The sequence below is a fragment of the Lissotriton vulgaris genome, chromosome 4_1 (genome assembly GCF_964263255.1).
Source record: "Lissotriton vulgaris chromosome 4_1, aLisVul1.2, whole genome shotgun sequence".
Taxonomy (NCBI): Eukaryota; Metazoa; Chordata; class Amphibia; order Caudata; family Salamandridae; genus Lissotriton; species Lissotriton vulgaris.
This window is the reverse complement of record NC_141691.1, coordinates 1,602,216,788-1,602,240,328: the sequence shown is the minus strand read 5'-3', so window position 1 is coordinate 1,602,240,328 and position 23,541 is coordinate 1,602,216,788. Positions and strand designations below refer to the sequence as shown.

Sequence of the window (23,541 nt, the reverse complement as noted above, 5' to 3'; positions counted from 1 at the left end):
CTGCTAAAAACACAGGCCATACCAATCCGATACAATTTAACATTTACAGCAGTTAAGGAGCAAGTAACTTAAAATGAGACCAAAGGATCAGAGATGGCAATTTTTATAGACTTTTGTCGTACTAAAAATGGAATGGGAGAAACAAGGTTCTATGAAGGAAGGGTGGGAGGACCAGAAAGAAGAGGGAAGCTTCTCTATTCATTGAGAAGCGAGGTATGGGCAGCAAGCGTTGGCTAAGGCAATGGGTCTGCTACTTTATAAGTGAAAGTAAGCAGTCATTGAGTGGGCGAGTGAGTTAGCGTGTGTGTTGCAATAAACGTCGGTGAGTGCATGAATATGCTAATGAGTCCACAATTGGATTGAAAAGTCTGCACATGGATGACAGGTGAGTGCACGAATGGATTAATGAATATGTGCATGGATGGATGTATCTTAATTGTTCACCAGTTGCACACTCTTTATTGTATACAATAGTAACAAGTCTCTCATGTTTGTGCGACTCCTTTGTTTAGTGTTTTGTCTGGGAACACTGTGTGAAAATTCAGCATAGATGAGAGCAGAGGTACTGCTCACGGTTTAAAGGAATGCACTCTTTTCTGTGGACATCAAAGGTCCTAATAATTTTGATCCATTATATTCCAAAAATAACGATTCATATGCATTTATGTTTTATGCCATTCTTATTCTTTACTTCTTAATGATTGTTTCTCATTATTTTCAAGTATTGACAATTTTCATTCTTAACGCATTTCACATTTAACCCAATGCATTTCGGGTGCAAATGAACCCTTCGTCGGGGGTTTCTAAAGGAAAGAACAAAGAGCAATTTTGAGCCCAGAGCTATGTTTGCATTCACATATCACATTAACATTCTGTCATGGAATACAAAAAGTAAACGTCTTCACTCTTGTTTTTAACCTTGTCATACTACAATAAACATTATTAACCAAGAGTGCTATCTAAATATTGCACACAAAGTTTTAAATGCCATCCAAACCTAAGCGCAACAAGAAAATAAATGCTAATGTTACTCATCGTAGTTTGTTATTCGGAGCGACAAGCGTTCCGTGTCAGTTACTCACAGAAATGCAGTGTATCGGCCTCATGCGTCCTCTCCTCCAATGGCAATCGAGTTACGATCGCGTACTGTGCTATGGTCTGTTTTAAGTATTCTGGTTGGTTAGTGAGATGGTCACGTGATCACGTGATCGCAACGAATTCAAAAAACGGGTTTATTACACTAAAGCGGCGTGATGTCTATGACATTCATAACCGGGTATTCTTAAAAATTAGTGTATGTATTGCTTTTGCTGTATGGACAATGTTATACTATACCAGATTACCACCTCCACGAGTGAAAATGGTGCAATCACTAAATGCTACGTAAATTCTATCTAAATAGTCTACAAAAGGTTCACTAACCAGGGATCATACTGTGATGGAAAACTGGCTGGAGGAACGTCTAGATGTTCTTAATTTACGTGTAGACCATAATAATGTGTCGGCCATCTTAAGGTGGGATACGTTCAAGGCGTTTTTTACACATTCTTAAAATCATAACTACGTGGATGCATAGTTCTAACCAGCTACTTGTAACATTTGCAATGTGAACCAAATTATATGTTAAACATATAATATGAACATAAACGAATGAAGTAAACTGAAGTTATAGCAGAACATCACAAATTCATGTCTCTTCAATCATAAAAAGCATGTCAGTTCCAATCTGTCATTGAGCCCATCCGGCTGCAGGCTCCCCATTTTTCTTATCCAGAAATATTCCGATCTTAATCTCATTTTGTGTGTGTCCAGGCCTGGGCGTGTTTCCACCACTTCCAATATGGTAAATCTTAGTTGGGAGACGTTATGTCCTGTTTCTGTCCAATGTGCTGCCACTGTGGATTTCATATTTTTTTGCCTTATATTGCTTTTGTGTTCTGTTATTCTTACCTTAACTTTGCGTTCAGTTTGTCCTACGTATAACTTACCACAAGGGCATTTGATACCATAAATCACTCCTTTTGTATCACAGGTACTGGAATGTTTTAGTTGAATTGTTTGTCTAGTTCTAGGATGTGTGAAAGATGGTCCTATTATTACATTGTTGCAATGTGTGCAATTCTCACATTTACGCATTCCTTTATGAATTGTCTTGTTGGGTTCTTTTTCTTCTTGTTTTAACAATTCTTTTAAATTCTTAGGTCTGTTGTAGGCAAACGTTATCCGATCTGCAAAGAGAGGTTTTAGATCAGGTTCTTGAGTTATAATGGCCCAATGTTTCCGCATGATGTTGGTTATTTGTGAAGCTTGCTTTGAGTATTTTAGAACACACACTGTGAGTTTCTGATCAGTTTTGTCTTTTTTAGTTAGTAGAGACTCTCGTGTCATGGCCATGACTTTGGTTTTTGATTCCTGTAATAGTTTTTTTGGGTATCCTCTTGACTCATATTTTGTGATCTGCTTGTCAATAATGTCAGAAACATCCATAGGGTCTGATGTAATCCGTTTATAACGAATGAATTGAGATGTTGGTAAATGTTGTTTTAAAGCTTGATGGTGGAAGCTTAGGTAATGTAACCCGCTGTTGCGGTCCGTTTCTTTCACATGGACATTGGTGCCAATTTTACCCTGTTTAATCGATACTTTCACATCCAAAAAAGATAGTTGATGTTGGTCAATTTCGTGTGTGAACTTGATTCTCTCGTGTATCAAATTTAACCTTCTGATGTTACCTTCCAATTCTTCTCTGTTACCTTGTCACATGATGAATATGTCGTCTATAAAACGTTTATAGACTAACAATCCTTTCTTCCACTCTGGGTTGTCTAAGATGTGATCGTTCTCAAATTTGGACATAAAAACGTTCGCATAGGACGGTGCCCCAGCAAATCCCATACTTGTTCCACTACATTGTGCATAGTATTCTTTATCCCATTCCAGGTAGCTGTGAAACAATGCGAAATGTAAAATTTCCATCAGAATTTTTTTTTCTGATCCTGCAATTTCATTCCTTAGTAAGCACCATTCCATAGCTTCAAGGCCCTCATCATGAGGGATCGAAGTGTATAGTGCAGTGACGTCAATTGAGCTTAACCAGATTTCTTCATTCTCCGAGATTTTAACTTCCTGTAGTATGTTCAAGAATGCTGTAGTATCTTTTATGTGGGTGCACCAGTTTTGGACTAATGGTTGTAAAAACCAGTCCAGAACGCGTCTTTCTATAAGGAAAGTGTCAACCAACACTTACAAGACACAAATATTTACTTGAAACTTGAAAAGGATCCAACTGAAGTGTTTGCGGCTACACTAAAAGAGATATTAAACACTAAAAGAGATATTAAACAAAGCACTTGAAATGAAATGGATCACCAACAAGACCTACCAATTTTTGAACATAAAACATCCCAGAAGGCCACAGTTTTATATGTTGCCTAAGGTGCACAAACATCTTACACGACCACCATTTAGGCCCATCGTTTCAGCGTGTGGGTCTTTATCGGAACCGATTGGACAATATCTGGACTGGTTTTTACAACCATTAGTCCAAAACTCGGGGTACGGTACGCTACCGCATATCACCAGTGTAATAGTCAGACGTGCCGCACCTACGCCATCAACCTCGGGGTACGGTACTCTACCGCATATCACCAGTGTAATAGTGAGATGTGCCGCACCTACGTCATCAACCTCGGGGTACGGTACACTATCGCATAACACCAGTGTAATAGTGAGACGTGCCGCACCTACGTCATCAACCTCGGGGTACGGTACGCTACAGCATATCACCAGTGTAATAGTCAGACGTGTCGCACCTACGTCATCAACCTCGGCGTACGGTACGCTACCGCATATCACCAGTGTAATAGTGAGACTTGCCGCACCTACGCCATCAATCTCGGCAGTGGCGGTGCGTCCATTGGGGGCGTTGGGGCGTTGCCCCCCCCGCCCGCACCCGCAGCTCCCTCGGCGTAGCTCTGAACTGAAGTAAACTCTCAGTTTACTTAAGTTCATAACGCCGAGGGACATTGCCTGTCAGTCAGCATGATCCAGGACCGCCCACCCCCTTCAGAGTCTGAAGGGGGTGGGCGGACCTGTGTCATGTTGACTGACAGGCATAAGGCATTGTCTGGGGAAGGCAGCAGCACACAGGTGCGCATAAGTGGGGCCGGAGGCACGTTTTTCAGCCTTGCCCACGCATGCGCACTTGTGCCTGGTGCATGCCCATTAGAAGAGCGAAACCTCGCTCTCCTAATGGGCAGGCGGGCAGAAAGCAACTGTGCCCTGTGTCGCCCAGGATTGGCTGAGGACAGAGGTCAGGGTTTCCGGTTTCCGCTCTACTAGTAAAGGCGCCAAGGTCCCAGGATGAGGTGCTGACGGACGGCAGTCAGGTAAATTACCCTATCCTTTTTGTTAGAATATGGGATTAGTTTGGGGTAAAACGTTTTAGTATAATTGCAGCTGGGAGGAAAGACTGCCTGAGGAGGACTGTTTCCCTGTTTTCTAACTACATTTGCGCTATATACATACAACTACCGTACAAACAGGTACATCTACACACCCACGGATATAATATATATGTACAGTTGTGCATACATAAATAAGCTAAGCATGTATATGTACATACACACTCATGCCTGTGAACAAACACACTCACACGCATTTATGCATGTACATATAAAATACTAAAGATTTGCGAATGGCCACCTTTGCATGTTATATGAAAGAATGTCACGTATTTTGCAGCGGTTTATCTTGTCATTTGTGGTTTTAACTCATGTGGCACATTTTTTGTTCGTTTTTTTGTGGCAATGTATTTATCTTCTCTACTGTCCACGCTCTTCTTGAAAAATGTGATCGGTCCATTAAATGCCACTAAGGCTGGCCACAAATTCAAAGAGCTTTGAGTGATGAAAGCTGTTCCGCCCGCCCAACATCTTCAGAGTTAGACAAAGTACGGAGATTTCCACTCTCTATTTTAGACAGTAAAGGAGTATTCGCCTATCCGTTTTCATTTATCTCCACTGTCCCACTGAAAGCAGAGCCTGTCCTCTCTGGGTTTCATCAGTCTATCTCTCAGGGCATCTGTCAGTCTCAGTCTTTACCTCTTTGGCTGTCTCCTGGTCACGCTGACTGCAGAGCATGTCCTCTCAGGAAGGGTGTCTACCCCTCAGGATACCTGTCTCTTTACTTATATAGCTACCTCCCCTGTCCCACCACTGACTGCAAAGCCTGTCCTCTCAGGAAGGGTGTCTTCCTCTCAGGATACGTGTCGCTTTACCTACCTGTCTCCCTGCACCATTTAATGCATCCTGTGTCCCCCCCCCCTCCCCGCTTTAGTAGCTGTAGAGTCCGCTGGGTGTCCTTCCTGTCACATTGGTCCTGTTCTTTTCAGGTTCCTCTCACACAGCACTGGCTGCAGTTGCAGTGACGGGTTTGCCTATTAATGCTTTTGACACATCCCCCGAGTACTCAGTACACATTGGGTTACCACTTGTCTGCTGTCTGGGGTGCTCTGCTAGCCCTGAGCGAGGACACGCAGGCGCAGCTGACCTTTCCGTGACAGCCGCTGCTGTCACACTCTTGTGGAGTTTCGGAGGATATTCTCTGTGGGCGCTGAATGAGCTTGGAACATGCTTAATCCTGTTCTCAGTGTCCGGTCATGGAGCCACGATTGCCTCTTTAGAACTACTTCACTTTCCTTCAGGGATTGAAAAACAGGCTGTTTGCCGAAGAATGCCGAAGTAAACACTTCTCATGAACTGGCTTGCTTAATGATGTCCCCAGGATGCAGAGCATTGTGCTGGGCTGCGGGGTCTCCGGGATGTAGAATATTGTGCGGGGCTGTGGCTCCGTGGTGTCCCCAGCATGGAGAGCATTATGCTAGGCTGGGACGATGTGGTGTCCCCAGGATGCAGAACATTCTGCTGGGTGTGGGGCTGGGGTGTCCCCAGGATGGAGAGAATTGTGCTGGGCTGTGACGTTATGTCCCAGGATGGAGAGAATTTTACCGGGCTGTGATGCTGTGGTGTTACCAGGTCAGACAGAGAGCATTGCGCCACCGGGCTGTGGTGGTGTTGTGTCCCAGGATGGAGAGATTTGTACTGGGCTGTGGCGCTGTGGTGTTACCAGGATAGAGAGCGTTGTGCTGGGCTGTGTGGTGCCCCCAGGGTAGAGAGTGTTCTGCTGGGCTGTGGCGCTGTAGTGTCCCAGGACGGAGAACTTGTGTGCTAAGTAAGAAACGTTTAGTGCAGTGGTATGGACATTGTTCCTAAGCCGCATAAACCATCCATATGTTTTGGCTACAAAACCACAAAATGTCCCACAAACTGACCTGTGGCTATACAATGCTGTGGCACTGGTTACTGCTACGTCAAATAGTGTCCCAGGTGAATATATGATGCTACTGTGAGAAGCTGTTCACTGAACAAAATGCAATTATAGTAGCGCTCAGCGCCATTGTTACACATGAAGCAGAACTCCTTAACATGTCCTACAGTACACCTGTCACTAGATGTACCTGTGCTGAGTGCTTCATGAGCGCCTTTCCTTCTGCAATTATCCTCTCATGGATGATGGATGTGATGTGAAAGCTGTCAGTGGTCATATCCCATTCCCACCCATCTCAAAAATAACGCAGACATTGTCATCTTCCTCCTCCCAGATGAAGTGATTACTTGAGACAAGTACCATCCACCCTGGCTTCTGTGATGATACTGTCACATGGAGGATAGCACAGACACACTGATGGGAGCTGTGGCTTCTTTAAGAGAGAAGCACTCATCAGCAGATGGCCTACATAGAGCAGGGACAGAGGGACACTGCAGGATTAGAGTTGAGAAAGGTCACTTGTGTGACATCCAAGCCTCCTATATGTGACTAAAGACTTTACAGTGTTATTAATGGTGGCTTTTGATAAATTAAAGGTGAAGCAGCACTGGTCAGGCTGGGGTATATTTTTAGCTCAATGACATCCCATAGGAAGTATTCAGGCCAAGGGTTGGCAACAACTGGCAGCAGGGATTTGTTTTAGGATTTCCCCCTCCCTACCCCCCACAAAGTGCATAGCCTGTGTTACTCTCACACATTAATTTTTAAGTGTCCTTATTTCACACCAACAGTATCGCAGGAGAGATCACTCATATACCTGCTTAAAGGAGAAGTTTGTTTATAAATCCATTTAATGTGGATAGCAAAAAGGCATTACTTTGAGAATGCCCACGTTTGCGCTTCGGTGATCAGGGTACCATCTCTGTGCAGTGTTCACCATTGTCACACGGACTTTTTTCAGATATTACACAGCGCAGCGTTTTAATCAGCATCTGAATACTGATTGGCTGGGTTAGTTTAGCTCTCTGGGGATAGTCAGTGTGATTACAAAAATGGCGAGAAGGATCCCGCAAACCCACCTTATGGCAGTCAGACTCACTCACTAGGCTCACTCGCCACCGAGCACTCACCTCAAACTTTTACGCCCCACTACTTTCAAATGTCACCAGCCGCCACTGTTATCAGATGACATGAATAGGTTTACAAAGGAAATGAATGTGTTGGGATTGGAAGCAAAGTATTTGTACTGAACTGTGATTTGAACAAAAAACATTGAAAATATTTAAATCGATTTATTAATTTGTTATTGAATCATTGCAATCATGAAATGTTGAAAAACTCTTCGAGATTGATTGAGAGGTGATGTGCAAGTCCCTGTCTGTAAGGGTGAGGAAGCTCCACAGGAAGGTACGCCATGTCATTATATGGCGACAAATATAGGGCTTCATACGTGTTTGAGGCTTTGTCAATGGCACAAGATCACTGATAAGGAGGGAGCACTAGGATTTCCACAATATGGTACATTTGATCAAAAGGTTAATGAGAATTTAAGAGAAAAAATATATGAGATGAAACCACCTCCTTTACCCGCACAGTGAAAAGCATTAAATGCTCGGGAGCGTGTAGCTCATAGCAAAGAAAAAAAAAGCTATCACAATAGAGCTAAAAGATCAGTGCATAATTACGCTGATGGTAAATGGAATAAAGAACAGCAGAGGTGGAGAAAATGTGTAATTGAGGAAGCTAGAATGTACCTGGCATTGACAACAGAAAAGACTAAAAAGGATTGAAAGCAGGGAAATGAAGATGAGGAGACTGCAAGAAAAACTGATACTATAAGTGATTTTGGGGTAAGCATTTTTGATGCTCTGTTGTCCGCACATCCACTTCCTTATGTTGCTCCATCATCAGGTCCAGAGAATGCTATAATCTCTAGTGGAACAGTGGCCACAAAATTTTGAGAGACCAATGACTCTGTAGACTGTTAGTGTTCCCCCGCCCTGCCTGATGAAGACCCAGGGTGACTACCAAATGCGGCACACAATGAGTAGAAACGTCGATGGTTACCAAGGCTCTACATATTGAAAGGAACACTAACAGCCCAAAGAGTCATTGGTCTCTCATAATTATCTGGCCTATCCCTCACTTGTACATAAAACTTTGACCGCACTGTATATATTGCACACGCCTTGAGCACTGAGCACTTATGTCACATGATCACTATTTGTATGTAAATATTTCCCTGTATGTTGACAGCCTCCATCTACTACATTTGTGACTACATACGAATTATTGAATTCTGGTAAACAAAAACAGTAGACAGTATCTTGAGTCACCTTTTATTTTATTTACAAAATTGTTCTTTGTTCAGGCACTTTGAGATACGGTTGCTTTCATTTGAAATTATGACACACATTGCACTGTAAAGTAACCTTCTTTAACCCAACAGAACCCTTCCGGGTTTGATGGGTTGGCTTGGATATAATCTGACTCATCCCGTAGCCTCCCAGTTTATCGATCAGAGAGGTAGAGTCTGCGTTGTTATTTGCTTCTAAATGAAAATTGAAGTCACCCGAGACTGTGAAGGTGGCAATGTCTCAGCATGATTCCAGAAAAATCTGCAATGATCTAATAATAGAGGCTCTAGTCCCTGGTAGCCTATAGATAAGTAGGCCTGGGAAGAGTTCACAGTTATTGTGACCTATGACCTCAAAGGAAGTGAAATCACATGAAGTGACATCAGATCTAAGACCTCACACATATGTTTAGCAGATCCACCACAAGTACATTTGAGAGCAGTACAAGATTTAACAAATGGCAGTAGATCAGTACTTAAGCCTGTGACTTGAGTTCCCTGAATGAAGGAATTAACAGCCCAAATGTGGACACGTTTGGTGTCTTGCTAACTACAGTAGACAAGAAGCTAAGTTCTACAAGCCAGGCATAATAAACAGGGCACAAAAAACAAAGCACAGTTTGAATATCAAAACTATATAATTAATTATTCTACCAAACATACCACCATTATATACACTAACAATATGACTATTATAAAAATAAAATCCAAGTTGCACACTGCATTTGTTATTCGGAGCATGGCAAGCAATATTCCCCATGAAAAAAGGAATTCTAAATGGATATTCTGCACATTTATTAATTCAGACATTCTGGACCATGATATATTGCCACACAATGATTAACCATTAGAAATGATTAGTCACACCTTTTAAATCATTAAATCCCTAATATGTGGGTAACAACATCACTTAAAAAAAACATGCATCTTGTGTCTTTTGTTGTGAAGGGCAGTAGGATCTAATTTACTAGACTAAGTATCATCCATGTGGTGATGAACAGTCAGTAAATCGTTAACATGTAGCAATGGATTCCAAAGAGACAGAGGTGGGCCCATAAGATGAATGAACAGAAGTGAAGGAAGATTCCCAATACCAAGACAGTGCATGTGGGTCACATTATCAAGTTTGTGTGGAACCCCCTTTTTGCAGTCATTTGAAGTCACTGGTAGTGTGTTTATTGCCTTTAAAACAGGTTGCAGTTGTTCTGTAATCTCATTCCCACCATTGTCAATATAGCCTCAGAAACCTTCTGATATGAGTTTATAATTAAAAGATATTCTTCTGCACATACACACTAAAACACACTACGCACAGTCAAAATGACTCCCTTGTGCATGTGTTTTAGTGGCCTGCTAGGAGTGTGTCTCTGCAGCCATTAGTGTAGCCATGGTCCACAAGTAAATGGACAGCCAGCACTTGTCCTGCATACATTTGTTGCCTGTACGTGTTCTGTGGCTCCGAGTCCTTCAGTTTTTACCTGCACTTTACAATGTAAAAAGTAGGAAAAGAATACAGGAACAACAGAACTTTACAATGTAAAATGTAGTAAAATAATATAGGAAGAACAAGAATCAAGAGATCAACATTAGTAGGGGGAAAATATAAATCATGGGGGGGGGGGGGCATTTTTAAATCCCTACAAGGTTTAAATGTAGAAAATAAAATATTGAACAGAGTGGTAAACTGGTCAATTAGCTGTTTTTGTTACAGTTCTACTGCTGCAGAGACCTATGAGTATCTTGCAGATAGTTTGAATCACAGTAACAACACATCAAACGCTCACCATTGTGGAAAACTGATGCAATTAGAACCGCAGAGTTGAATTAGGAACATTGACACTGACTGGAGTGAGACCCCAGCAACTGCAGAAAACTGTGATGAAGCTTGTCAGACAGATCAGTGGCCAAGGCATGGGACATGCAATGAGCGCCACCCTTGCATGTTGGAAACCATACAGCCTGCTTGCAGAGATTGTGAAGGGGATTGTGAAGCCAAGGGACAGAAGTATATAAATCAACATTTCTGATTTTTATCCAGAAGATGACTTGTGCTTTTGTGTGTAACACATGAAACAATGTTTACTTTTGTCAGTGTAAAACTTCCTTCAGCTAAGGATTGGACAAACCAACTCTGCCACCAGCCCACTCCATCAGGAGTACTATGCCATGTGCTGCACCTTTCCATGTAGATGAGATTGATTTAGATACCTGTGCTTCTATGAATGATGTGGTATGGTGTGCAAAATAGCGACAGACTGTGTCCCCAATAATTACCAGTGCCTGTGATTAATTCAAGCATTCTATCCATCACTTTTTTATATACTTTAGTGTGGCGCCTTAAGTGGGACAGGCATGCCCAGATGTGGGTCCTGCGCACACCGTGTCACTAGAATCAAGCTAACATAGCTGACGAGCACTAATTTGGGCGAAGACAGTTCTGGGTTGCTTGGATTCCAGTTTAGGGAGGCCCTCAGTTTGAGTTTGACTGTTCCCATAGGAGCAGGGTCAAGATTGATTTGCATATGGCTGTGTCCAAACTGAGGTGGCATGGTGCGCAAAGAAAATTATGGGCAGAGATACAACGTGAGTAATTACCAGTGGCTGAGATATACTTTAGTATTACATTCATCAGTTTTTTTTTGCATACTTAAGAACTAATGGAAAAACATTAACCTTTGCTGTAAACCAGGATAAATAAAGGGATTTCTTTCAAATGGCTGAATTGAACAATGTCAAAGCAGAAAACCTGTGTCATTCCCAGTTTACACACTTGACCAAATTATGTGATCCTAGGCAAATCTTTCTCTTGGGTTTCACTGAGTGAACTATAATGTTGATCCATGTATAATAAAAATCTAGGCTACATATTGGGGGCTCATGGCAATTGATTTGCCTCTAGGGGCCAGATGTGCAATGCATTTGTTCGTTCGCAAATGGGCCATTTGCAACCGGAAAAATGTTTTTTCAAGTGTTCAAAATGCAAAAGCCCAACTCAATTTGCATTTGCGATTCGCTATTTGGAAAGGGTGTATTTTGTGCATCCATCCTAAAAACCAAATTGGTATGGTATGTATTACTGTTTTGCGACCGAATTACGGTTGCAAAACTGTAATAATTTACCATCATTTTCAAAGTGGTAACCCATTTGCAAATGGGTAGGGCCCCCTTGGTACCCCTTCTCTTTTGGGAATGTTGGAAACATGCTTTTTAATAGCGGGCAGTGGTCCCACAGGCCAAAAACGAAACTTAAAAGGTAAATTGTTTTCTTTTTGAACACATCCGGTTTTTCTTTAAGGGAAGCAGGCTGCATTTAAAAAAAAAGATTGCTCTTTATGGAAAAGCAATTACAGACATGGTGATATGCTGACCTCAGCAGACCACCATCCCTATAATGGCTGTGATTCCTAATGGGTCGAAATTGCAACCTACCTCATTAATATTCATGAGGTAGGTCAATTTGCGACCCACCAGGAATACCCAAATTAAGAAATAAGCATTTTATACATTTAGAATACTGATTACTAAATAGCGATTCACAAAAAAATGACTATTTGGGAATCGTTATTATAAAGGTATATACACATTTCCCTTAGTTCATTATTAGCATTGTTATTAGGACAGGAACGGCATGACATTTTCTAAGTTCCCAACAAATTTGAGCTTTCATTTTTAGTAAATGTCTTTCAATACAGTGATACAGCTGAAATACGATGGTGAAACATTTCTGCATTTTAATTATATGCCCTTTTTAGGTTTCGACCTGGCCGTAGCACCTGCGAAGCAGGTGCTACGCCCAGGGCGAAAGCTTTTGTTTACACTATGGGGGACTTGAACACTCCCCTTCTTCCATTGGCTTGCTCCATAAATGGAGGCTAGCCATTGGAAGAGAGTGGCTGTCAATCACGCTTTCCCCGTGAAAACGCGATTCGGGGGCGTTTCTGTGTCTTAAGTACCGCCCTCTCCTCTTCCCATTGGCTGGAATTTTACCTTCCAGCCAATGGGAAGGGGAGAGGGTGAAAAACACGCCCCCGAATCTGCCGGCCGGGACACCCCCGTGACGTCATTCCCCGGGCCGCGCTGTGATTGGCTGCCGGCCCGGGGACCTGACTTGTTTTCTACTGTAATAGCGTTTTGGGCCGCATAAGCACTGGGAAAGCGCTATAAAAATGACAACATAACGATCTTGCTCCATTACATTTTAAAACAAAGGTATGTAGGTCAGTTCCCCTTTTTTATAAGTTAGGCTGTGACTAGTAACTGCTGCAGTGTGTTTGTCAATGGGGAGAGTGAAGAAATAGGCAAATGAGGCCGTACATATTTATTTATTTTTGCAGTTTAACATAGTAGGAATTAGACCAAAAGGTACCACTGTGGTTTACATGATCACGAGTTGCATTAGAGGAAGACATATTCATTTGTAGGATCAGTAAGATTAAGCGATCACCTGTTCGACCTCTTGCCAGATTCGATCCTGGTTCCCGAGGCTGAAAGTCGGCCGCCCTACCCGTTGAGCCACAGCTTGCAAGTGGGCTTAAAAAAGATACACGAAGAATCGGTTCCAAAAAATAAAGCCGCCTCAGCTTTTCAAAGGGGTTTGGACGGCCTGAAATGTACAATAGCCCCAGCATACATGACTGCCTGGAGAATTCGGAGTCCTGAGGCTGCAGCAGCCGGGGCAACAGAGCACGACGGGGAGGGGTCGCTATTGCCCTTTTAGTCAAATGGGCATTGGTGCGTCAATCAAGTCGTCACTAATGAGAGTGTAAATGCTTGCAAATAGATTACTCGCCCGCCGCCCCTACCCCTTGGTAGCGTTGAAACCTCATGGTGCAGGGAGTCTATTAATAGATGAAGGTATGGCCCCGCCCCCAACTAGTCAGAGTTGAGCAGAATGCGGAGTCCACGCTCTGTGTGCGTCAGACAATGGATATTCAAGCGTTTTTCAACTCTGTAAGAAAACGTCTACTCTGGTATCTGGCTGGACTGCCGAGTCATAAAGAGGATTTGCCTTGGCTCTCATTGGTGCCCCGTTCCGAGACTTGCCCGCATGCCATGCCTGGGCGCCCTCGGGGGTCCCCACGTCCACCGTCTGGGCCTGGCCAATTCGGCCGCGGGTAACCTACTGGTAAGCCTCTTGGTGGATGCGGTGGAAAAAATGAATAAATAAGTGCAAGGACCCAAAATATTCGGCTTTCCAACAGTTTCCTAAAGCTAACACTGTCTATTCTTGATGCCACCTCGTCTTTAACCACCCTCCAGTTCCTGCCTCTTACTTTCTCTCTTACAGTGTTTTTTTTTTACTCACTGCTTTCACCCTTTTCCACTATTAATTTTCCTTCTCTCTGCCTTTTATTCTCCATTTTTGCTCTCTTGTTCTAGGTCAGAATCTTATGGCGAAAAATGTTTTGTGTTCCCCAATAAAGGCCCACTGCCTGCAACCACCGGCACAAGTAAAAGCACAGGGCACGTGGACAGCCAGCTAGATAGCGTATGTCTGTTGTGCTGGGTGCCTGTGAATGGTCCAGTCTAATGTTCTGTATTGTTGCTTTCTGATTGGCATCAAGGAGTAAAATGTGCTGTTGTGTTCTAGGTGATAGTTGGATGCATGGCAGCAATAGAATGAAGGGTATGGGTGAAATGCTATTTTTATTTTTTAAAGCAAATTTCAAAATAAAGGCTCATTTTAACATGAGTGCAACTCCCGAGCCCATAGTTTAAAGCATGTACATAAATATTTTTAGAGACATGGCATAAACCCTTTTCCTTCCTGAACAGTTGATTACACTGATGTGTGCGGTGCACTAATTACGTTTTCCTGTGCGATTGCAGATAATCTACCACATCGAATACCAATCCATGTTTTATTACTTTTATGATGGAAGGACATTGTGCAGTTGTTTTCTTTTATATTGGATTATTTTCCTTTTATTGATGGCAATTTGAGCACTTTCCTTAGAACTCTTTGTGTGCCAAGTGCTAGTCGAAATGTGACTTCAGCGTCTTAAAAATTACTCTAGTTATTTCGGTTTTTTTCCATTGTATTTCACATTGGCTTGGCCCTGCGTTGATTTATTCGGTTGGTTTGTTCTGTAGATGTATTTCCTTTAACACTATTTATGTAAGCCAGTGGGTTGGTTTATCATTCAGCTTTAGAGGGGGAGGGGGTGTAGCCTGCCAGCCCTTGAACATGTGTTTGTTGAAAGAGGGTTCTTGTGTTGAAATGAGGATCCTTGAACAAAGGTTTAGTTTCAAAACCTTTATTGGTTACATACATGATAAGCATAACCCACAACCGCTCATCCTGGTATCCCCGCCGTAACTGCCGAACCAACAGAGCAGCAGGGTTCGAACGAGAACTCCAGGATGAGTGACATAGTAAATGACAATAGCGCACGAGGGCAGGCGCGCGGAACTGACAAGTTGTCCTTAAAGAAACAAGGACAACTTGTAACTATAACATCACCCTCTTTTTTTGACAGAAAAGGAAAAGAGCATTATTAGCAAGCAGTGCGAAAGTCAAATTTAACAAAGAGCACAGGACAGACAAATGCAATGAAATGAGAACAGAAAAGATCAATGGAACAGAAGTTGCATATGAGAATAATAAGAGTTTATGAAAATGAAAGGAGAAAAGCAGGAAAGAAAGCAGGAAAGAAAATACAAACAACTAGTGCACATTTCTCACAAAAGATAAGCACCCACTCCCTCACACAAACAAAAAACAAGCATTTACAATGCAACGGTTTCGCCTTTGGAAAAGTTTGAGCTATTGGCATTGTAAATGACAAAATTTGTATTTATGTGTTGGTTTTGAAAACAGATAAATAAATGGCATTGTCATTTACATTGCCAATAGCTCTAACTTTTCCAAAGGCGAAACCGTTGCATTGTAAATGCTTGTTAATTGTGAAGTTACTCTGCATATTTTGTTACATGAATTACTTGCCAGTTTCTTGGCTCATGTTGTACAAAGGTTCTTCCTGTCAATTTGTTAGTTCACCCACTTCCAAACAAGCTAGCATCTGAAAGCAAGACTGGGGCTTGGGTGATTTCAGCAGTATCATTATAAATCACAAACAGTACAGTGTCCGACTAAAGGGGGATGGATTATTTCTCCTATTTAAGCCCTACGGGCAAATGAGGAAACCAGTTGTTTGTGGGTGAGGAAGCCTCATCCACATTATGTGTCATGCTTCATGACTGGCAACCTCTGGACATGCTGGGAAAAACCACAGGGTGGATAAGAGGCAGGTTTGAAACAGTTTTCCAGCCTTGCTAATGCCCTGCAAATGACCCAGTGCTGGAATTGGAAAACAAAACTCATTCTCGAAACCCATAAATCGGGGATCATGGTGTGGCAATGAAATGGGGGTGGAGTCACTAGGGGCGGAGTCATGGAAATTAGTGTGACAGTCAACTTATACATTTCTTTATTTTAAAAAATCTACCAAAAAGAAATTGGACACAACAGAAACATAGCAGTAAATCTCTTCTGGCTTAATTGGTTGCCAAGGCTCAATTTTAGAATCTGGGGTTAAAGCACCTGCTGCAGAGATCTTTATGTGCCAAGTAAATCTCAGTGAATAATAATGATAAGGTTACTATGGTGGTTACTTCATTTGCTGGAGAGACCTGTGTTTTTTCTAGTCATAGTCTAGCATGAAGCAGAGCTTTCCAAACGTTTTAGAACCACAACCCATTTTTCAGAATGACAAACTACTGAAATCCACCTAGCTTTAAAAAACCTGAGGTGGACCATTTTTTGTGTCACTAATGCATTGTGCGGTAACGCACTGTCATTTACAGGCAACACATTTTCCATTGAAATGGTCACCTAATTTGGGCAGACATACAGTGTAGTGATGAAAATATATGGAGCACAAATGATAATGTGTAGACTCGGTTTCAGTGACTATTTATTTTTGTGCATCAACAAGTAAAGTGTTCTTGATTTGTTTTGCTCCTATGAAAATTGTTGGTTTGTTTACATGAAGTTCGAAAAGCAAAACAATTTACTTCAATTTTCCTTTCCTAACTCCTAAATTTTTACAGGTCATATACAGGTATTTTCATGTTGTTGTACGTTACAAAACAAATGAAAACCTTTCCTTTCACACACCTGTACACCAGCAAGATTGTAACATAATTCACTTTACTTTTCTTTCACTGATTACAAAGTGAGAGGAATTTGTAAATATCTATCACCATGTTAAAATACAAGCAGCCTGAAACGCGACCTCTGTCTTTGAAGCGTGACAAATGTGACAAGATAAATCCAGGATTTAATGGCATCTTTATTTATAATTTCCATGACCCAACAATAGGCCAAGGGCCCACAGTTTGGCACTGGCATTGAGGGTTTATTGTGTCTTCTGCAAAGCACATTGTGTAACTTACAGATGAACCAATGTTACATTATGCAGATAGGTAAGTTGGATACTGCAGATGCACCTCTGTGATGTCGGCTTTGGGGTGAGGGACTCTCCAGTCTTGGACTGGCTGTCAAGCATTCAATAGTGCATTATCTTCTGGGATTTCACCAGCAGTGATCCAGCATGTCGGGGTACATGTGGGGGTATCCCCAGCAGCACTGTGCATAGCCGATCCTCAGGACTCCATCCTTTTTCCACACCTTTCTATTCCCTTGGCTTGTCTCACAAGCCCTCTTTCCGTGTTAGCTGGGTTGATCTCTGTTTTCTTTCTCTCTTAATAGTAGGGAGGATAGCCCTTAAGTGGCCTCTAGATCGTTAACTATGACTCCCGGAGAGTATCTAGCTGCTGTGGGGGGTCCTTCCCAGAGATATATTGTTGTTACCAGAAAAGAGTTGAACCTTTGGCAAGATGCTGCTTTTCTGTTGATCTTGACTGCTGTCTTCACTGAGAGGATATCGGAATTGCTGTATTGCTGCCTGCGCTATCAGAAGAGAAGGATTGCCAAGAGCTCAGTGTTCCGCTTTGCTGCCTCCCCGGGGACTCGCTGGTGTGAGCGAGAGCTGCTGTCTGCTGCTCTGACCGTCGCTCCCAGCTTGAGTCTCCAGGGTTGAGGCAAGGGCGTAAATAAGAACTACATCTAGCCCGGGGGACTGCGAGGACCAGCTGCCCCTGCCTGGAGCAGCTGCTGCCTCTTCCCCCAGGCGACACGCCCACGGACACGCCCACCACCGAAATCACTACTTTGCTTCGTGACCCCCGCTTCGCGGGCGCCACTCACTTGACTGCTGTCTTCACTGAGAGGATATCGGAATTGCTGTATTGCTGCCTGCGCTATCAGAAGAGAAGGATTGCCAAGAGCTCAGTGTTCCGCTTTGCTGCCTCCCCGGGGACTCGCTGGTGTGAGCGAGAGCTGCTGTCTGCTGCTCTGACCGTCGCTCCCAGCTTGAGTCTCCAGGGTTGAGGCAAGGGCGTAAATAAGAACTACATCTAGCCCGGGGGACTGCGAGGACCAGCTGCCCCTGCCTGGAGCAGCTGCTGCCTCTTCCCCCAGGCGACACGCCCACGGACACGCCCACCACCGAAATCACTACTTTGCTTCGTGACCCCCGCTTCGCGGGCGCCACTCACTTGACTGCTGTCTTCACTGAGAGGATATCGGAATTGCTGTATTGCTGCCTGCGCTATCAGAAGAGAAGGATTGCCAAGAGCTCAGTGTTCCGCTTTGCTGCCTCCCCGGGGACTCGCTGGTGTGAGCGAGAGCTGCGGTCTGCTGCTCTGACCGTCGCTCCCAGCTTGAGTCTCCAGGGTTGAGGCAAGGGCGTAAATAAGAACTACATCTAGCCCGGGGGACTGCGAGGACCAGCTGCCCCTGCCTGGAGCAGCTGCTGCCTCTTCCCCCAGGCGACACGCCCACGGACACGCCCACCACCGAAATCACTACTTTGCTTCGTGACCCCCGCTTCGCGGGCGCCACTCACTTGACTGCTGTCTTCACTGAGAGGATATCGGAATTGCTGTATTGCTGCCTGCGCTATCAGAAGAGAAGGATTGCCAAGAGCTCAGTGTTCCGCTTTGCTGCCTCCCCGGGGACTCGCTGGTGTGAGCGAGAGCTGCGGTCTGCTGCTCTGACCGTCGCTCCCAGCTTGAGTCTCCAGGGTTGAGGCAAGGGCGTAAATAAGAACTACATCTAGCCCGGGGGACTGCGAGGACCAGCTGCCCCTGCCTGGAGCAGCTGCTGCCTCTTCCCCCAGGCGACACGCCCACCACCGAAATCACTACTTTGCTTCGTGACCCCCGCTTCGCGGGCGCCACTCACTTGACTGCTGTCTTCACTGAGAGGATATCGGAATTGCTGTATTGCTGCCTGCGCTATCAGAAGAGAAGGATTGCCAAGAGCTCAGTGTTCCGCTTTGCTGCCTCCCCGGGGACTCGCTGGTGTGAGCGAGAGCTGCTGTCTGCTGCTCTGACCGTCGCTCCCAGCTTGAGTCTCCAGGGTTGAGGCAAGGGCGTAAATAAGAACTACATCTAGCCCGGGGGACTGCGAGGACCAGCTGCCCCTGCCTGGAGCAGCTGCTGCCTCTTCCCCCAGGCGACACGCCCACGGACACGCCCACCGGCTCCACGCATAAAGCATCGCGTGGACTCACGCGACGCGGGACGCGCGCGGGACCAAGCCCGGACAAAGGGCGGGCCGTCTGTGGCCGTCCGGGGTCGACCGAGGACGGGACGGGTCACCCCTCTTACATCGATTTCTGGAGATTGCGCCCACCTGTTTACTTGTCCACAATACCCCTCAATGATGGCTTTGAAAAAACTGCGCTCAAGAACAATTTACATGAAACGCATGGGTACAGATGCAGCCATTAGAAAATCTGTGGATAAATCATTGAAACCCGGCCAAATTACCAACACACCCGCAATAACCAAATACTTCTCTACTCTCTTAGAGAAAAATCACTCATCACCTCGAACATCGGTAGAAGAAAATAAACACATTTCTATTTCCATTGATAGTGAACGCCAGTCAGATTTATTAGCTGTACAAGGGATCAATAATCAAGAATCACCTAATCCAGAGTTAAACCAGCTAAGAAATCTGCCCTCGGAAGAGTACTCCCAAATGATTCTAGAAATGTCGCAAATAACACCAATCAGAAACCAGGAGAACAAATCAGCTAATGCGGTCTCCGAAGAGCAGAAATTAACGTCCCCGCTAGGAAAAAATCAACCATTCACTAGTTCCCCAGATAAATCACCTAATCTGTTCTCAAATCAAACCAATCTTACAAATCTTTACCTCCCTAACGCGACCCTTCCAGCTGCCTTTCCACCCCTGTCCAAAGTACTCTTTTCCCTTCAAGATATTCTGGAATCAGTTCTCACACATCTCGGCCAAATCTTAGCCAACTCAGACGACACATTGGACGTCCAAATAGGCATTCTCAAACATCTGGTGGAAGAAAAAAAGAAAAAAGAGTCACCTATAGCCTCTTCTGTGGAAATAGAAACAGTCAGCCGGGTACCATCTGAAGCTGGTTGCAAGAAAACTTCAAGATCTCTAAAAATGCAAAGTGTAAGTACGCAAACATCAGATGCGAAAATAAAGGAGAGTGAATTTAGGAATTTGCAGTTTAAGGAAAACCCACCCATAATCTTCTCTCTAAAAAAGCTTTTCAGTGAAGAAAAGGAAAACATTTCGGAAAATAGTCTCAAAAACTATCCCATCTTTTCCAATAAAGAAACTGAGATTGGTGATGGTAAGATATCCACCGAAAACAATTTACATCGGCCGAATGATAACAAAGACAATGAAAACAAACAGACAGGAAAAATCGAAAAAATCACTGATGAGAAAGAAAATATGGGCAAGAAAAAGCGAGGACGCCCCCTGAGAAGAATCCATAAGAAAAAAGGGAACAAACTCAAATTTCAAAAACATACTTATGCTAACTTGGTGATCACTCCACCGACTAAAACAACTACGCCGACGAAGCCTTTGAATCCTAATGCAGATGAATATTGCCAGTCAATAGTAAGAAAACCACTAGAGCAAAATATCGTCAATCCAAAAAATCTACAAGACCATATAACAAGGCAGTGGGACAGAATAACATCTAAACACTTAACTATCGAGGAACTCTTTCCAACAGATAATATCCCGCTCAATCGAGGAAGAATAGTCCAGCTATTGCAAGAAATTCCCTCCTTGATCACTCTGACTAGTAGAGAAATAGACCTAGTAAGCTTTCCAAAAACAGAAAATACTCAATTCGCACAAGTGTCATTCTTCTCTTCAGTTCTCCCGGGTCTAATCATGAGAGAAAAAGAAATTCTACAAAAACACGGATATGATGTAATCTCAATCTCAGACATCAAAACCAACTTGCAAAATACCGTAATAACTAAACAACATCCTACTGATAAAAAACCTAACATAGAAAGGGATGAATGTACACCAAACTACATGAGGAAAGACAAATTAAAAATACAAGTAAGGCAAGGCGCAAGGTCGGTGTGGTCAAGGAACATTAATCCAAAAGAAGATGAAGATTACCAACAAACTTGGTCGTGGTTACCAGAAGTATTAAACGGCAATAAAATTGACAATCTACATCAACGTCAGGTTTAACAAAGGTCTGAAAATATCCCTATGGAATATGGCCGGGAAAACTCACAATAAAATGAAAGATGTAACAAAAGATAAACCAGATATATTAGCGCTGCAGGAAACCTGGTCAATTACCTCCTTTTCGCAAAAAGGTTATTACGTCTACGACAACCCGGCAAAAGAATCTAAAAGGGGTCACGCGAAAGGAGGTATGGCAATCCTGCTGAAAGAAGACTATAGCTGGTCACAAGAAAGTATTGAAACATATTCGCACAATCTACAATGTATCAAAATCCAACTCAGATTACAGCCTACTGACACTTATAAGAAAATATTACTTTTCAACATTTATGCACCGCCTAGTAAAAAACATGACTCCTTATTCGATCATCTCTTAGAAACCATATCCAACATCCTCGAAGATCAACATCAATTACCGTATATTTTGATGGGTGACCTAAACGCCAAAATATCAAATAGCGAAATAAAGAAATGGTCATCGTTATTTAAGGAGGAATCACTGGAAATAGCACTCCCGCAACTTCCGAAAGGAGTGAAGTCGGACAAAAGAGGAAGCCTGTTATTGTCGTTCCTCCCAAGTATAAACGGGAGAATCCTAAATGGAAATATTAATGGAGATAAGCCAGCTTCATTCACAAGACAAGGAAATGGAGTTTCCTCCATCTTAGACTACTTTATATGTGAGAATGAGCTAAGAGAACAAATTTCCGACTTGTCTGTCAAGTTTAACGATGAAAGTGACCATGCCACTCTCTGCTTAACTACACTCTGGATGCCTACAACCACTTATCAGACCGACCCAATATTCAGTAAGCCCATAATAGAAGTAAATCCAGTCCAGCGTCGGATTTATTGGGAGGCAGAAAATTTGGACTATTTGAAAGTATTAATTACACAATTCCAATTGTTAACCAATATTTACTCTGAAGATCCTATCAAAAACTATGAAATTGTACTACAGGAACTCAAAAATGCAATTCAACGCAAATTAAAACAGGACAGACCAGCACTAAGAAAGTGCGTCAGCAAGCACAAAAACTGCAATCAGCCTACGGTTAAAATGTTAAATAGGATGATTCGGGCTCAGTACCTGTGTAAAACACCATTATATAAAGCTGAAATAAACAAATTAAAGAACCAAATCCGGAGGCAACGTGCTAGACAGGAAAGGCTGATACAGGATCGCAACTGGATAGATATCCAAATAGCAGCAAGGCAATGTAACCAACGAAAATACTGGTCCTTGATTGCAAAGATGACGGGAACTAAAAAGAAGCTCGAAGCAATTCCCGTCTCAGAAGAAGATTGGGTTACATTCTTAAAGGATCTGTATAAATCCAACATGCAGGATAAGGCGAGAAACGCATCTGAACAGAAAAAGGAAGACAACGACACAAAACTCTCCAGGGCCTCGGCAGCGTCAATTGCCTTGAACATCAAAAAGGCAAGAAGTACGGGTGCATCCGGTCCTGACCAGATCCCGATAAAGGTTTATCAAGCCGACTATAAAGCTTGGGGCCAGATGCTAGCGCCACTATTTAATTACATATTCGACTCAGGGAACATTCCAAACTCGTGGAAAGGAAGCACAATAATTCCTATCTATAAAAAAGGAAAAAGGACTATTGCTGGCAATTATAGACAAATTGCCTTAATGGATTCTGGCGGAAAGATCTTTGCGGCTGAAATTCTTGACCGGTTAAAGCTTTGGGCTTTTTCAAATGGACTAATCCCCATGTTCCAAGCCGGGTTCCGATCGCACCACTCGGTTACGGATAATATAGCTATCTTTCAATTTCTATTAGATAAATACGTAACCGGGAAATCGCAAACAATATATGCAGCCTTCATTGACTACTCAACAGCATTCGACAGGGTCGATAGACCGACACTATGGTCGAAACTGAGAAAAATGGGTATCCCAGAGCCTTTACTGCATCTAATTGTGAACCTACATAGCAATACCTGGTGCCGTGTCCAAATGGGGGGTGAGAGGGGCATGTCAAAAATAATACATACGTCTAACGGCCTAAAGCAAGGGTGTCTGTTGGCCCCGATTTTATTCTCTCTCTACCTGAGCGACCTGCCGTCGCATCTACAACAAGGGCAAAGCACCCCACCGAAAATGGCATCTCATCCGATACATTGTTTACTTTATGCGGACGATATTGTTTTGTTCGATCTGACACCCTTTGGTCTCCAAAATCTCTTGGACACTTTATACATATACTCGAAAGATCATTTTCTAACTCCAAACATCAACAAAACTAAAGTAGTTGCATTTACAAAAAAGAAG

The 23,541-nt window shown here is 43.2% G+C and overlaps 1 protein-coding gene and 1 pseudogene across 1 annotated transcript in view; one reads left to right on the top strand and one right to left on the bottom strand.

The window, feature by feature from the left end:
- LOC147724301 (uncharacterized) overlaps window positions 1-2,487 on the bottom strand; it is a 75,636-nt pseudogene extending 73,149 nt beyond the window's left edge.
- SLCO5A1 (solute carrier organic anion transporter family member 5A1) overlaps window positions 1-23,541 on the top strand; it is a 372,433-nt gene that overhangs the window by 161,281 nt on the left and 187,611 nt on the right. The gene's annotated exons all lie outside the window — the stretch shown is intronic.